At 32.0% G+C, this 14,833-nt stretch overlaps 1 protein-coding gene and 1 long non-coding RNA gene across 3 annotated transcripts in view; one reads left to right on the top strand and one right to left on the bottom strand.

The window, feature by feature from the left end:
• The window catches only part of LOC111043615 (protein shuttle craft), a 36,265-nt gene extending 26,638 nt beyond the window's left edge, over positions 1–9,627 (bottom strand). For both annotated transcript variants that reach the window (XM_039424512.1, XM_039424511.1), the window contains exon 1: positions 9,544–9,627. The gene's annotated coding sequence lies outside the window, so the exon portion shown is untranslated. The remainder of the gene's footprint in view (positions 1–9,543) is intronic.
• A 124-nt stretch (positions 9,628–9,751) lies between these two features.
• On the top strand, positions 9,752–14,390 carry LOC120350567. Its single transcript, XR_005570893.1, has 3 exons — positions 9,752–9,975; positions 11,303–11,392; positions 13,558–14,390. It is a non-coding gene; the product is annotated as an uncharacterized LOC120350567 (long non-coding RNA).
• Positions 14,391–14,833: the final 443 nt, after the last annotated feature.

Here is a 14,833-nt window from a genome sequence, read left to right on the forward strand (position 1 = left end):
TTTTATGAAATATTTAACCATGATTAAGTGCTGATCAAAGACGTCTTGACTTCTCTGATTGATTCTTTTCAGTACTGAGTACCCTACCCATAACATGTTGGTACAATAGTTATTGATATGATTTTCGAGTTGCATTACCACGAGCAGTGGTTAAGATTAGAAATATCACTAAATATAAACAATAATGGTTATGTGTGCTATTTTTAAATTTCTTACATGTTTATTAAATTCATCAAGTAGTACTATGGCTAGAATAATTGGCTCTTCCAGAGTTTATATTCTATGTTGTGCTTTACAATATTTTCGTCAGACTTATTGGCTGAATAAAACAAACTATTTAAATTTTATGGAATCTATTGTGATGAGAATTCCATCATGCTTCTAGAAATAGATATGAGAACTTTATTATTTGTCAATGGAACAAAATTTATTACAATATCATGACACATTTCAAAAGTTTTATGGTATTTTTTTTGGAAATTCAGCTTTCAGGTTACGTTACCTACCTTTCATTTTTACTTATTATCTACGATTTACTATTTCAAGTTCCAAAACTATATTGGGAATATAGAAAAAACATGAAAGAAATTATATCGAAGTTAATAATCACAAATATATACTTTAATAAGTAAAAGCAAGCGATTTTACTTATAATCCCATATAAGCTCCATTGTAAAATTAAAATATTTGGAATCTTCATGGCGGCGGCGGCCGGAAAAAAAAATTCCAATGGCCATACTGTGTGTAATATAGCTACTGTAGCCTAGACATGCGGGGCTCTGACTGGGTCGACTCTACTTCCTTAGCTGTTCGTGGGAACAACATGAACAGAAAAAACAAACAAACTAAACCCATACCCGAAGATGATGGTAATGATATCAGACAATTGAAGAATCAATGCTTACTTATGTATGAGTTGTTCAAACGAGTCAGGTCTTCATCATTTTAAGGGTAGGTATAATGAACTTGAAAATTCGTTTAGAAAAACTGTAAGGAAGGCTAAATTCGATTATAATTGAGACCGTGTATTAAAAGCAAAAAACCTGGTGTAGTACACTCACACAACTTTCGTTGCCGTTATGAAAATTAATCACCTTACGCTAGTGTTCACGCGCATCTCAAGTCTACTATTCAAAGATCTGAGCCAGCTGGTGACAGAACAATAACGCTGGAGAAACACGAGGTCTGCTATCTCTTCATAGTGAATAATTTAATAGAATCAACAGTTGCCAACAGTTTGCAATTGAATAATCACATTTTCTCAAATTTCGAGCTTATTTTCAATTTTAGTTGGAAATGTTATTGAAGAGAATTGTAGAGATTTTCATGCTCAAACTCTTTTGTTTAAATTGCATCTGAAGCCTGATAATTGGGAATCTAAAATCAAACTTTACATAGATGGGGCGGAGCTCCTGAAATTTTTACAGATATGGGACTTGTGGCAGTTGATGGAGCTCATCAATTCTATTTGAGGTATAAATTTTATCAAAATCGTTGGAGCCGTTTTTGAGAAAATCGCGAAAAACCCTGTTTTTGACAACATTTTCACCATTTTAGCCGCCATCTTGAATTTGATCAAAATTGTTCGTGTCAGATCCTTGTATTATAAGGACCTTAAGTTCCAAATTTCACGTCTTTCCGTTAATTTGGAGATGAGATAGAAATTTAGAAATTGGGGTACCTTATTTTTTTTTCGGAAAGCAATACTTTCCTTACCTATGGTAATAGGGCAAGGAAAGTAAAAATACACCCAAAAAATTATGGTCTATTGTGAAAGAAAATCTCAATAAGATGATTTGAATAATGTTAATGTAAATGATTGTCAAACAGCTGGTGGTTTTAATGATTTTCTTTATTCATAGTGTAAGTAATATTGGTCAGAGTGTACCTACTTCTGTTAAGGATGTTTCTATTTATCTTGACAATTTCATACTAAATGATCCTAAAGGCTGGGACACATACAACCGCACCGAGCCCGCGCCAACGTACGGCCGAGCTAAGCCCACGACACGGTGATGATGGTAGGAGAACACACTTATCCGTGCGACAGCCTCAGTTCTGTAGTACTACTGTGGTCTGATTTCTGATTGTGTTAAACTATTGTTTATAATATATAACACTATTAAAAGCTTGTTACATCCGATTTAAATTTATATTTTTGAATTTTAAACTAATTACCTGTAGACACAGAAGATGAGAATCATAGTGCTGGTGCATAACAATACCATCATCAGTCATGTATCGGAAATATATATCAGCAATAAAATTGTAATCTTCTGCCTTCTGCATCTACACGTTATTAGTTTTGAATTTAAAATTTAAGGCTCAAGTCACGGGTTCATTATTTTATAGTTTTTGTTGTTTATTTTATTATATTACTAGCAGGTAACCCGTGCTTCGCAAGGGTCTTTCTTAAAACTTGACGTAATGAAATCTAGAAGAATTCAAAATAGGCCTATAAGAATCCTTGGTTGATTAAGAATTTATATGCTGCATTTCAAGTAAATCAGTATGACCACCTTTCAATTAAAAAAAGAAGTTGGATTCAAAATGGCGGAAAAAATTTGGGTGTGACGGAAAACCTGTTTTTATCATTCAAAAAGGATCCCCAATCATACCTATCTTCTAATTTCCCTTTTAAGAGAAATCTTCTGCTGCTTCCATACAAACTGGAAGCATGACAAATAATTGAAAACTAGACAAACTGAAAACTTGATGTAATCAAATCTTGAAGAATTTAAAATTGGTCTATATCCACCCTCGGTTAAGCAAGAATCTATATGCAAAATTTCAAGTTAATCAGTCCAGTAGTTCTGACGTGATAATGCGTCAAACATAATTTCCCTATACTTTACACCTGTATAGGCTACGTTTATAATCCAGTTCTTTCCTTTATTATAGTATAGAAGATGATACATGGATCATGGATGGATGATCATTGTTATTTTACTAAAAGATAGAATAAGTTGAATAGTTTCCCTTTCAGAGGGAGTTTTGACAACCCACAAAACTCATTTTTCATTTGAAGATGTAACGAAAAGGTGCATATGACCGTATTTTTTTGCTCAGCTTGCCAAAATACCACTCATTCCAATATTAAAATTTTCGACTGACTGTGAGTCAGTCATTCTATCAGGGCTCAAATAATTTTGAAATTTTAATTAAATAAAAATGGAAGAATATAATTTCTTTATGTAAATAACAACACCTTCATTCAAAGACATATTAACTGCATGCGTTTTCATATTGCCGATACAGCACTGATGAAACTGTAGACGTTTATTTAGCACTTTGTCCCAAAAATTGTTCTAGCTGAAAAATTAATAATCCATTTCACTTGTAGGCCTAAACATTGCATCAGGAAAACGAAGTTTAAAAAACTATGTTTTTCAGGTAGAAAGTAATATAGAAACAGATGTTCATTTTTTTAATTTCGACCATGTGATTTGGTGATTTTCTAATGAAATCGAATGTACCATTAATGAAATTTAAACATTAATTCTGAAAAATCTAGAAGGAAAATTAAAATTTGGGCTTCCAGGTGCACGAGACTGATATTTTTAGAATCTAAGTGCAAAATTTGGAGATCTAAATCATTCCCTTTTTTCCGGTATGCAATCCACAAGTTGACATGTTTTGATGCGAACAAACGAACACACGAACAAACACAACCCTACTCTCTCTTATTATATATATAGAAAAAGATGTCTATTATAACTTTGGCATAACTTATTTGGTTCTACTTTTACTTTTGGTTCAACTTATTTTTCCTTTCAACCACATTCTTCATGATTTTGATCGAACAAAACTGGAAAATTTCGTATCTCTTCAATAAGTTTCTCACTCTAAACGAGGTCGCACCGTCACCGTCAAATGTAAACTGAACTATGTAGTCGGTGACGGCTCGGGCAACAAACACGGTGACGGTGCTGACGCGGTGCGATAGTATACATTATACATTCTTTTTTTATACATTAGTATGGAGCAAGTGTATAATGCTATATTGTCTCTTACTACGCTTGTCTAGATATTTATTGCTTGAATTCGTCTGTAATAAAATTGACCGCACTATTTATTTGTGATGTTTCATTTATTTATTTATTCATACGCAAATACAATCCAGATAAAAACAACAGGCATTTGCCCAAAACTGCTTCAAGTTTTGAGTAACCTTTTCAATATGTGTATTGTGAAAGTTTTCCTAAATGCTTAAAATCAGTTAAAGTGATTCCTCACGAGATTCCATGAGTTCACCTCTTGACTAAAATAATAATAGGCCAGTGTCTATTATACCTATAATTGCAAAGATTTTTGAGATTATACTGTATAATCAAATTATGCAATATTTTGAAACCAACTTACTTTTTACAAATAGTCAATTTGGAAATTTGACTACTTTCAAAATTATCTACCTTAATATTAGATCATTGCGACAGAATTTTGACGAACTTACTGTAGCTATCTATAATGCGAATATCGATATTATTTTGTTATCAGAAATCAATATTGATCCTGACCTAAGTAGCCTTTTTCAAATAAATATCATGACCTTGTTGCTTTTATAAAAAAAATATTAATTTCAAGGAAGTATCTATCAATTACAGTTCAGAAAATCTAGAATATATTATGCTTAATTTCAATGTTAATAACCTGACTCTTAATATAATAAGTTTGTATAGACCACACAGTTTTCATAAAGATAATTTCATTACTGATCTAGAGCAGTTAATTCTTGAGGTTGATAATACAGCTAATCTTATCATTAGCGGTGATGCGAACCTAGATATTCTTAAATCCAATGATCAATTTTTACAGTTATACGAATCAATGCTTTTTTCTTATGGTTGCAAAAAAGGTATTTCTACTGTCACAAGAGAAGAGCTCAGACAAAGTTTGCTCACTCAAACTTGTATTGATAATTTATTCTTACGTCTTAATAGTAATTTTATTTCTCATACCGGAGTCATCAATTTAAAGATCTCCGATCATTATATCATTGGCTGCAAAATTCATTGCAACCCACAATCGAAACCCAATCATGACCAAAAAGTATTCAAAACTATCATAGATAAGAGAAAACGTATATCTTTATTAAAACAAAGTGAATGGAATAGTTGTCAATTACCTTCCTCTCCCAATTTGGTATATGACATGATTAAATTAAATTTTGATAGTGCAACAAAACAATCTGAGAAAATTATTCGTATTAAAACCAATCATTCCAATGATTTTAAAAATAACTGAACTATATAATAAGCTTAAAATAAGAGATATCTTATTTAGGCGTTCCAAAAGCAACCCTACGAATACTGCGTACAAAAATGATTAGGCTATCAAGTTTATAGGAACAAACTCAATAATGATATCACACTTGCTAAACGAACTTATATAATAAAAAGCTTCAATGATTCAAAAAACAATATCAGGAAGAAATGGAAGTGTATAAATGGTAGGTATTTTAGGACGATCATATGACGTCTCAGATAGTAGAATCCTTCAAGATTTCTCTCACAAATTCTCAAATCCAGACCAAATTTACTCAGCCTTCGCGGATTCTTTCATAACAAATATTAGAAATACTTCCCATTTATGTCCAATAATTCTTGATGACTGTTTCAATCCCACCTAATCACAACTTTTATCTAAGACAAGCTACTATTCAAGACATCAAACAAATAGTTCATGAAATGGATAAAAACAAATCCCCTGGATTTGATGGTATAGGAGTATTGGAATTGCAAACCCTTGAAGACTATCTCTGCACTCCTCTTTGCCACATGATCAACCTATCTATTTTAAAAGGCATTTTCCCCGACTCCCCGAAAAATTCAATTGTTAAACCAATTCATAAATCTGGTGCACGTGATAACTTCAATAACTACAGACCAATCTCTAAATTGTCAGTAGGCCTACCAGAGAAAATTTTTTGAAAAATATTTATTAACACAATTAAATAAATACATACTCCAGAAACACTATTATTTCTAATTATCAGTATGGATTCCAAAAAGGAAAATGCACTGAGTCACTTCTAGTAAATTTTACACAAAATAAAAACTCTCCTGAATGACAGATATCATGTTCTTGCGCTATTCATAGATTATTCAAAAGCATTTGATACACTTCATCATAGGATACTTCTTGAAGAATTACTTAATATTGGAATTACTGGCAATGTATTGAAATTGTAAGAGAGCTATTTGAGTGATAGACACTTCATGGTCAACCTAGGGGGCAATCACAGTGGGTTATATAAATGTGACAATTTTGGAGTTCCGCAGGGAAGCATTTTAGGTCCCATTTTGTACAATATCTATGTAAATTCAATTTCCAAAGTAATCAGACATGGAGAAGTATTAATGTATGCTGACGATACAGCTCTGATCGTTGGACATAAGAATTCAAAAGTGGCTGAACAATTAATACAGTTTGATTACAACAGAATTATTAAATGGTCACATGACAGAAATCTCATAATCAACAGGAAAAAACTGTACTAATGCACTTCAAATCTCCACATCTAAGATGCAACGTAAATCCAACTGTATTAAGCCACGACTGTCATTGCCTTCATGCGAATGCTTCTCAGATCTGCACTTGTCCGTCTCTTATTTTAGTAAATAGTACCCGTTACCTTGGCATTATAATCAATAGCAGCCTGAGATGGTGTCCTCACATAGACTACATTTCAAAAAAACTTCAAGCGCTTAACGCAAAAGTATTTTATTTGCATAAAAATATCACCCCTTACTGCTTATATCTGATTTATAGGTCCTTGACGGAACCAATAATTAGATATGGCATTGAATCATGGGGAAGTGCAGCCAATTATCTTTTATCTAGAGTTGAACGAATACAATTAAGAACATTAAAATGTATAACTACCAGAATTCCTTATGTTAATAATATTGATCCATACAACCACGTAGCTTACAAATATTCTATCATACCTTACCGCCCAAACATTTCTATCTTTTCAAAATTGTAATACTCCACAAAGAAAATTTATACTATAGACTCCTTGCTCCTCCCTCACCCTACAATTTAAGATCTCCGTCAATATATGTAGTACCCACATTCAATAATATTTATGGTAGAAGATCCCTACATTATGTAATTCCCTACTTATTTAACAGACTACCTCCTAATATTCGTGATTACTCTAAGAAGGATGTGATGTATCTCAATAATAACAGCACAATCAATTTATAAAACTAATAATATTACACGTACACCTAATTTAAGAAACATCAAGTTAAAAAAATGACAGCATATGCTTACATTATTAGAATTTTTCAATTTTTGCTGGCTGAAGTTTTAAAATTTTCCTTTTATTGTCACTGCCGCCTGCCTCAACAATAAAAATGTACTATTACTTGTGTAAAACAATTTTTCCCATTTCCTTATCATTTCATTCCTTTCTAATAAATTTTCATTTTTCCCTTTTTTATTTAATTCTGTATCAATATCTGATGTATATTTCTTATTTTATTTTTGCATTTTGTATTAGTTTTCTTTCATTTTTTACTTAAAATCTTTGAATTTAATATTTATTTTGTCTAAGTTTATTTATCTTTTGTAACTCATTTTTTTCCTGTAACTGGGCACCCTCCGAAAAACCTTTGGGTTTGGCAGGACCCTCAACTGTTTGTATTGTGAATAAAAAATTTTGATTTGATTTTGATAAAGAAGCAATAGAGGTACTCATACTGCTACCTCGGAGTTCTTGAGGAATAAAATTAGTTGGCTAGATGGAAAAATTGAAGTCACGATAAGCTCTTATGACAAGTCAAAAGCTTTTGATAGGTTACCATTTCACATGTTATTCTGATACAAAAACTCAGCTTTTATGAGTCTGATGATTTATCTATGAAGCTGATAATGTCTTAAGTGATAGATTTCAGACAGTTATTCACAATGATTCTTTCTCTAATTTTCTTAAAGTTGAATCAGGTGTACCCCTGGACTCTACACTTGGGCCCATACTCTTTATTGTTTATTCAAATGACTTGCCAGCAGCAATTAGTAGTAGTGAAGTCAGGGCGTTTATGTTTGCTGATAAACTAGCGATACAAGTTAAGTGTGAGAAATTATTAGACAACATGATTATCCTGCATTTTATCGACACATCTATTGAGGACTGGACAGCTGCAGACTATCTTTGTCTCAACAAAGATAAAACACAGTTGTTAGAATTTGATTTGAGTAGAAGATGTGAAATTAATCATGTAAAGTTTCTAGGCATCACACTACAAAATAATTTTAAGTGGTAAAAAATGTCAGCTTACTGTGTAGTAAGGTATCTAGAGGTATTTTTATGCTTAGCAGATCAAGGCATATTGTTAAGTCTTGATGTGTTGATTGCTGTTTACTAGGCTATGCTTCTATTCAGTCTCATTTGGCATATGACATAGTTACATCAGGAAGAGATTCAAATGTGAAGAGACTTTTAATATTACAAAAGAGAGCTATTAGAGTAATCTATAATAAAAATAGTAGAACCCATTGTATACCGTTGATAAGAACCTCAGAATTATGACAATTACTGCAATGTATGCTTTTGAATTCTTAATGAACGGTACACAAAGAAACATTTATCCAGTTTTCCAATTAATAGTAATTTGCACAGACATTATACTAAACAAGCTACAGCATACAGAGTGACACAGTATAACTACCACATGATATTGAATAGTTTTTTAAATTTGTAATAATTTACCAGTTGAAATAATTAAGAGCTTGAGATTAGACAGTAAAAGCATTTGTGTGAAAAAATTTTTAATTGACGGCTGCCTTACAGTATAAAATGTAAGCTACAGTACTTGATAATGTGATGTAATTCTATGACTTGTGATATATTGATGTTGTTAAATTTGTTCTAATTTACTTCTTTTCTTATTGTATGATAGACTTGACAATGTGATGTTAATTTTATGACCGGTGATAAATTGATGTTGCTAAATTTGTTATTGCTTGTATTTTTTTGACGATGTTTTGCATTAAATGCATATTTTGTTTTTAATGTACTGACAATAATCAAATCTTGAATCATGCCTGGTGTTTATGGTACGGTAGCTTAAATAATGAAGTCCAACTTTCTTAAAACATACTCAAAATCTTGTTTTAAAATTTTCTAACATATTGGAAAGATTAAGTGCTATTCATCTAGTTTTATTCTGAATAATATTTTTACTATTGTTACCAAGTCGATGTAACAACGTTCAAAAAATGTTTTTCATTCTAAGAAAAATATGAATAATAATAAATATTGTTTCAAAACATTTAGAAATTTATATTTGCAAGAAATTTCATAGTTTAAAGAGTTTTAAACCAATATTAATGTTCTACAACGTAGGCTAACAGAATTATTCCAAGATAATATTAAATCAGTCTATTCCTGATAGGCTAGAGGTTAGTTTTGTCTTACGGCAGGCAACGCTTGTCACAATCATCATTTTGTAAGAGCTAATTTCTTGGGAGATTTAGATAAATATACCTAAAAAAAAGTAATAAAACCCCATTAAAACAAACAAAATAACTCACCAGAATAAAATTTTAGAATATTGTGAACAACAAATTTACAACCTCAAAAACTCAATGCAGCAGCTGTTCAACGAAAGGGAATGATCTTAACGAAAGAGAAAACGCAAATAGACCAAACGTAACCAGCTTGACCAACATAACGGTTTAAAACTTCTACTGATCATTTTTCAGGTTATGTTTAGCATGATTGTAAGAAGGAGATTAGGTATAGGTAATAGGTTATGTTTTATCAACAAACTGAACAGTCAGGTTAAGATGTAACAAAGTACAGTAGATACAAAATTATTCATAACTTGGTAGGTTTATTCTTATAAATAAGCCCTTCTTTAGCAGAAGACTTATCAAACACAAAGACATAATATTGATGAATTCGTTTAAAACAGAAAGTTGAAACGATTAATAGTATGATAAGGCTATTCATCACTGTACCAGGTAAGATTAAAATAATATTGCCTAGGCCCTATTTGAAATAATTTTTTAATTTTAACATTTGAAATGTACCTTCAAAGCAAGTATTCCTAATTATACAGAACAGTCACTTTTAATTTTAATAAAACCAAACGATTCCCCGATCTATGGACCGTGGCGAATAACTTACGGTACACTGGATAAGTAATAACGTAAATGCTTGTCACTTAAAATTTTTGCCTATCCATACTCAGATAGGCTACAAAATATCGGGACCTGATTAGAAAACTTAGATACTGTTATATTGAATAATTGGATGCTAAAAATTTTTAACAGACTGTCAATTTGTGTTCGTGAGCTGGAGTATGGGAAGTTTTGTAGGCTGGTTCGAGAAAAACTTATCAACTACCCTCTCTACTCATTGAGAGATGATGAGACCAGTGGACTTGTAGACCAGTTTGAGATTGTTTAATGAGTTACTATGGCAGTCCATCTACAGAGCCACACGAAACAACCTATCTGCGGCCATCTCTTTATTTGTGTTTTGATTGTTTTATATTTTGACGAAGTCTGTCTGGCGACTGCCGGTCATGGACTGAATATACTGAATTACTGAATAGGCTACCTACCCACTAAAAAATATTGATAACACATGTAAATAATAAAATTAGGATTATTATAATCTGCTGTATCTTTCAGCCTACAGAAATAAAGTAGGCTAGGAATACAGTAGTTATTAGTCAATCTAAAGATAAACAAAATTAATACAAACATATTTAATAGCCATTGAACAAGATCAAAATGTAATCTATAGGCTATGCATCTTCTATTTTTTCAATAGAGTTTATTGAAGTAGGGCAAGTAGCCTATTGCATTTTAGAAGTTGATGGAGGAGTAGAATTTGTCAGAATATTGAACAATACAAGTTACCTATCATCTAAGTTACCTATTATCTTGTAGTGAACAACTACAAGACTTAACCTATTTTGGACTATGTGTCTAACCTTAACTAAATCTGGGAGAGGAATAGCACAATGTTAACTTATATTTTCTTTTCGTACCATTTTGATGATGTACTTAGTGTATCAATCAATAAAGAATCAATCTTTTCTTTTTTGCTCTTTATAGGCTTTGCATTATATAGCATGCTTTAGGTTGCATATAAAGCTTTACGTTATAACACCTGACTCCTGTCTCACTCAGGATTGAACACCTCAAAACCAAATCCAAAAAATAGGTTTTGAGAACGGATTTTATAAAAGAATCATTGAATACGTATGATACAGGTAGCCTACTGTATTGTCATATAAACTCTTAGCAGGTCTAGAAACAGTTATTTTTCTTTTTTCAGAGAATAACAGGCTGATTGAGCTATGGTTGAAACTTTCTGCTAGGTCTATCTTGCTAGTTTATGGCTGGTGATCACCGTATCAATTATCAGGTGAGCTTTCTTGTAATTATCAACCTATCAAATCATGTTTGTTTTCCTGTCGATGCTGTATGCAAATTACAAATTGCTTTCAATACCAATAATAATAGAGTTTCGCATTATCGTTTTATCAGATGGGCACGCTAAATTGTTGAAGTATTGGCTGAAGTAAGACAGTCGTAAGGCCCATTGACGGCTTAAATATATTCAGGCGGTGAGACCTTCCCGCAAGAGACTCCCCACCAACAAAAGCCACACGAATTTACTTTTTTAGAGTTTTTAGAGTTTTGCATTCTAACAGTAGAATACTGCCTTGATCTCCTATTGGAGGCCGCCTGGAACATTCATAATTATTGTTGGTGTCTCCAAAACAAATTTTTGAGACAGGACCATTCTCCATTGGTTGGGTTTTGTAGATGTTCCCTACTAATTGTTTGTTAGCCTGGGTACACACGGGCCGGTAGACCATTAATTTCGATTTGTTCAACGACTTCCATTTCGTGGAGTCAATATTAGAAACCACACCTAACAACTAAGAAGACATTAATCAGCTATAGACTAAAAAAAACGTTTATTGTACAACTACTAACAAAGCTGGTCGCGCTCAAATTCAAATTTTAGGCCTATTCATTGCCCAAGACACATTATATAAAATATTGTACAGGCACTGTAAATTTACTTAAAAATCACATCTTTCCACTTTATATGAAAAATTATCACATCATTCAATGCTGTTCAACCTAATGCTAAAATACTGTTCAAGACTATAAAAACATTTCTTCAATAGGAACTTTTTAATTTTTCTCTTGTATTCCTTCTCAAGTAATTCCCTAACGGTAGGTGATTGTAAAATATGCTTACTCAGGCCTTAAAACTAGTATGACTAGATCTATAATAGTAAAATTCATTTCAGATCTTTAATCAATTCAGTGTGTAATGAGAGTGGACATTATTATGACTGGAAAATACATTTAAATTAGACTTCACAAACAACAAGCATGTGTATATGAAAATACATGGTAAATTCATAATTCCCAGTCTCATGAATAAAAGCTTGCAATGAGTGAGAGGTAATTCATTTCAAATTGTTCTACCTGCTATTTTTTGCAATAAAAGATAGAAATTGGCCATTTTTTGTGTATTGGAATATGGGCTAAGTACACTCAACAACAATTTTTCCATTTCTCAACCGAATTTGACTTATGATGCATGATGTTGGACCGCCTTGACGAGTCGAGAAGAATGAAGTGTAGTAAGATGAAATCTGAGCATTGTGTCAAAAGTTATAAATTTATTTTTATTTTTATTTACAATGCAAATGACACTAATGTAATAACATTGGTAGATAAAATAATAAGGTACAGTAGTCCTTGTGCTATTTTTCTTCCAAATTTAAAGGTGACAAAGAGTTTGAAATTTTGATCCTTGAGTTGTCCTTATGCGCGCCTCTCCAATAGGGAATGAAATTAAGTGCATCTAACAGATGATTCTCATAGAACATAATATCATTAACTTCTGTCATTGTGCTGGACAATGTAGTTGGTGATGATGGTTGAAGCTGAAAATTAGGTGTTTTTCACAATACAATGAGCATTGTTGTCCGGTGTACCTGGAAATCTATATGAGATGAAGCGCTCTACCTGATCTTAGATTGTAAAGCACAAAAATACTCCCAGAGGAATTTTGAATTATATATGTAAATGGTAACAATCGGAAGATATTGTTGATCAAAACCTAAAATTCATCAGAATTGATTTTTTCTTTCAATTTTACACATTTTTGATAAATTATTACTCATTGGAGATGGAGAGTTCTGCATGATCCCATTTTATCTGTAAAAGGGCGAAAACCAATTTTTCTGTCTGATTACTGGATTTGGCAGAAATAGCTGAAAACTGGAAAATGAACCCAAAATACGATGTTCTGTATCTATCACAAGGAAATTAATGAAATTTCTTTTGCTTGAAGAAATTGGTTATGGACTTCTCTCATGTATCCAAAAGATATATTAAAAAATCAGAACTACAATATTAATTGCAAGCACCAATGTATATGTGACTGGACTATTGTGTGACAACATTTTTGTATAACTCATTACTTCTGTTATTCCTTGTGGTATTCCTTTCATTCCAATCAATTGGAGTTTTTGAAAATAATTTATTTTTATTTCATTTCAGGCACGAAAATATGTCACAAAGACCGCAGGGACAGTTCATCGTGTGTGTTGTTCCTCATTCTGCAAAGACAGTAGTGAAAATGTTATCCTATAGTTTGACACCGTACACATCGTTTTACCATTACCATAGTTTATCCCACTTCCATTGTACAATTTTGTACATTACAAAACATGTGTTCTTTCATGAATAATAATGTATTTATGTAGATTAACAATTTATTGTTACTTTCGCAATTTTTCATGTTTTGAAAAAAAAATTAAAAAGTATTATATACGGTACTTCATTGGATAATTATTTTATATTATGTCATTCTATCAATATTTTGCAGTTGCAGAAATTTCACAACCATTTATTTTAATTTATTTGAAATAAGTAGGTAGTTGTGATAATTTCTAGTATTTTTATTTGATATGAATATCATCTACCACAATATCACCTCCACTACTACACACAAAATTTCATCTGTCTCTGTCTTCTTGCGTTTTGAGATGCAAATAATTTGATCAGTCTGGTGGCACGTAGCCAGGATTTGATTTCGGGTGGGGCGAATGAGATTTGATTGCCGTGGAGATTAAACAAAAAAATCAACTTACACCTAAAATTAGCATTTTCTGCGTATTCTAAACTTTTTGGAGAACAGATAAACAGCAAATTTTCGAATTTGGTTGAGAAGTTCAGCTGAGGTGTAGAAATATTGTATTAAAAGGGTTTTGAACTAATACCAATGATACGACCCAAAAAAGGCGGGTTTCAGCGTTTTTCATGAGTTATCAAGCATTTTTCTGCGTTTCCTCAGCATTCTGCATTTTCCATTTGGCTTGCACTTCCTTCGATCCAAGGTCAAAAGAGTCTTCCAGGCTTGATTCAATCTCCGGTTGATTTCAATTATGTATCTAATCCTATCAATTAAAAATATTTCTTTGAGAAATTTAGAGAAATGCATTGCAAACTCAATGAAAAACTGTGGGGAACAAACTCTTTAATTAAGCAACGTTTGAACTTAGCTAAGCTGAACCTGTGTATAGAGTTTCGAGTTTACTTTTTCAAGTCCTGTTCTTCTTGAAAAAAATCACTTCAAAGCAAATAATATAATATGAGATGGACCTCTGTACCTATTTTGAACGTTCTCAGTCAATTTGGTCTCGGCAAAGCTGATAAAATACAGAAAAACACTTCTATATGGATCATTACACTTATTCCCAAGTCCTTATACAATTTATTTCCACTGCAGTTAAACCTAAATTTGGACATTCTATATCGATTATGAAAAAAAAAT

The sequence above is a fragment of the Nilaparvata lugens genome, chromosome 3 (assembly GCF_014356525.2).
Source record: "Nilaparvata lugens isolate BPH chromosome 3, ASM1435652v1, whole genome shotgun sequence".
Taxonomy (NCBI): Eukaryota; Metazoa; Arthropoda; class Insecta; order Hemiptera; family Delphacidae; genus Nilaparvata; species Nilaparvata lugens.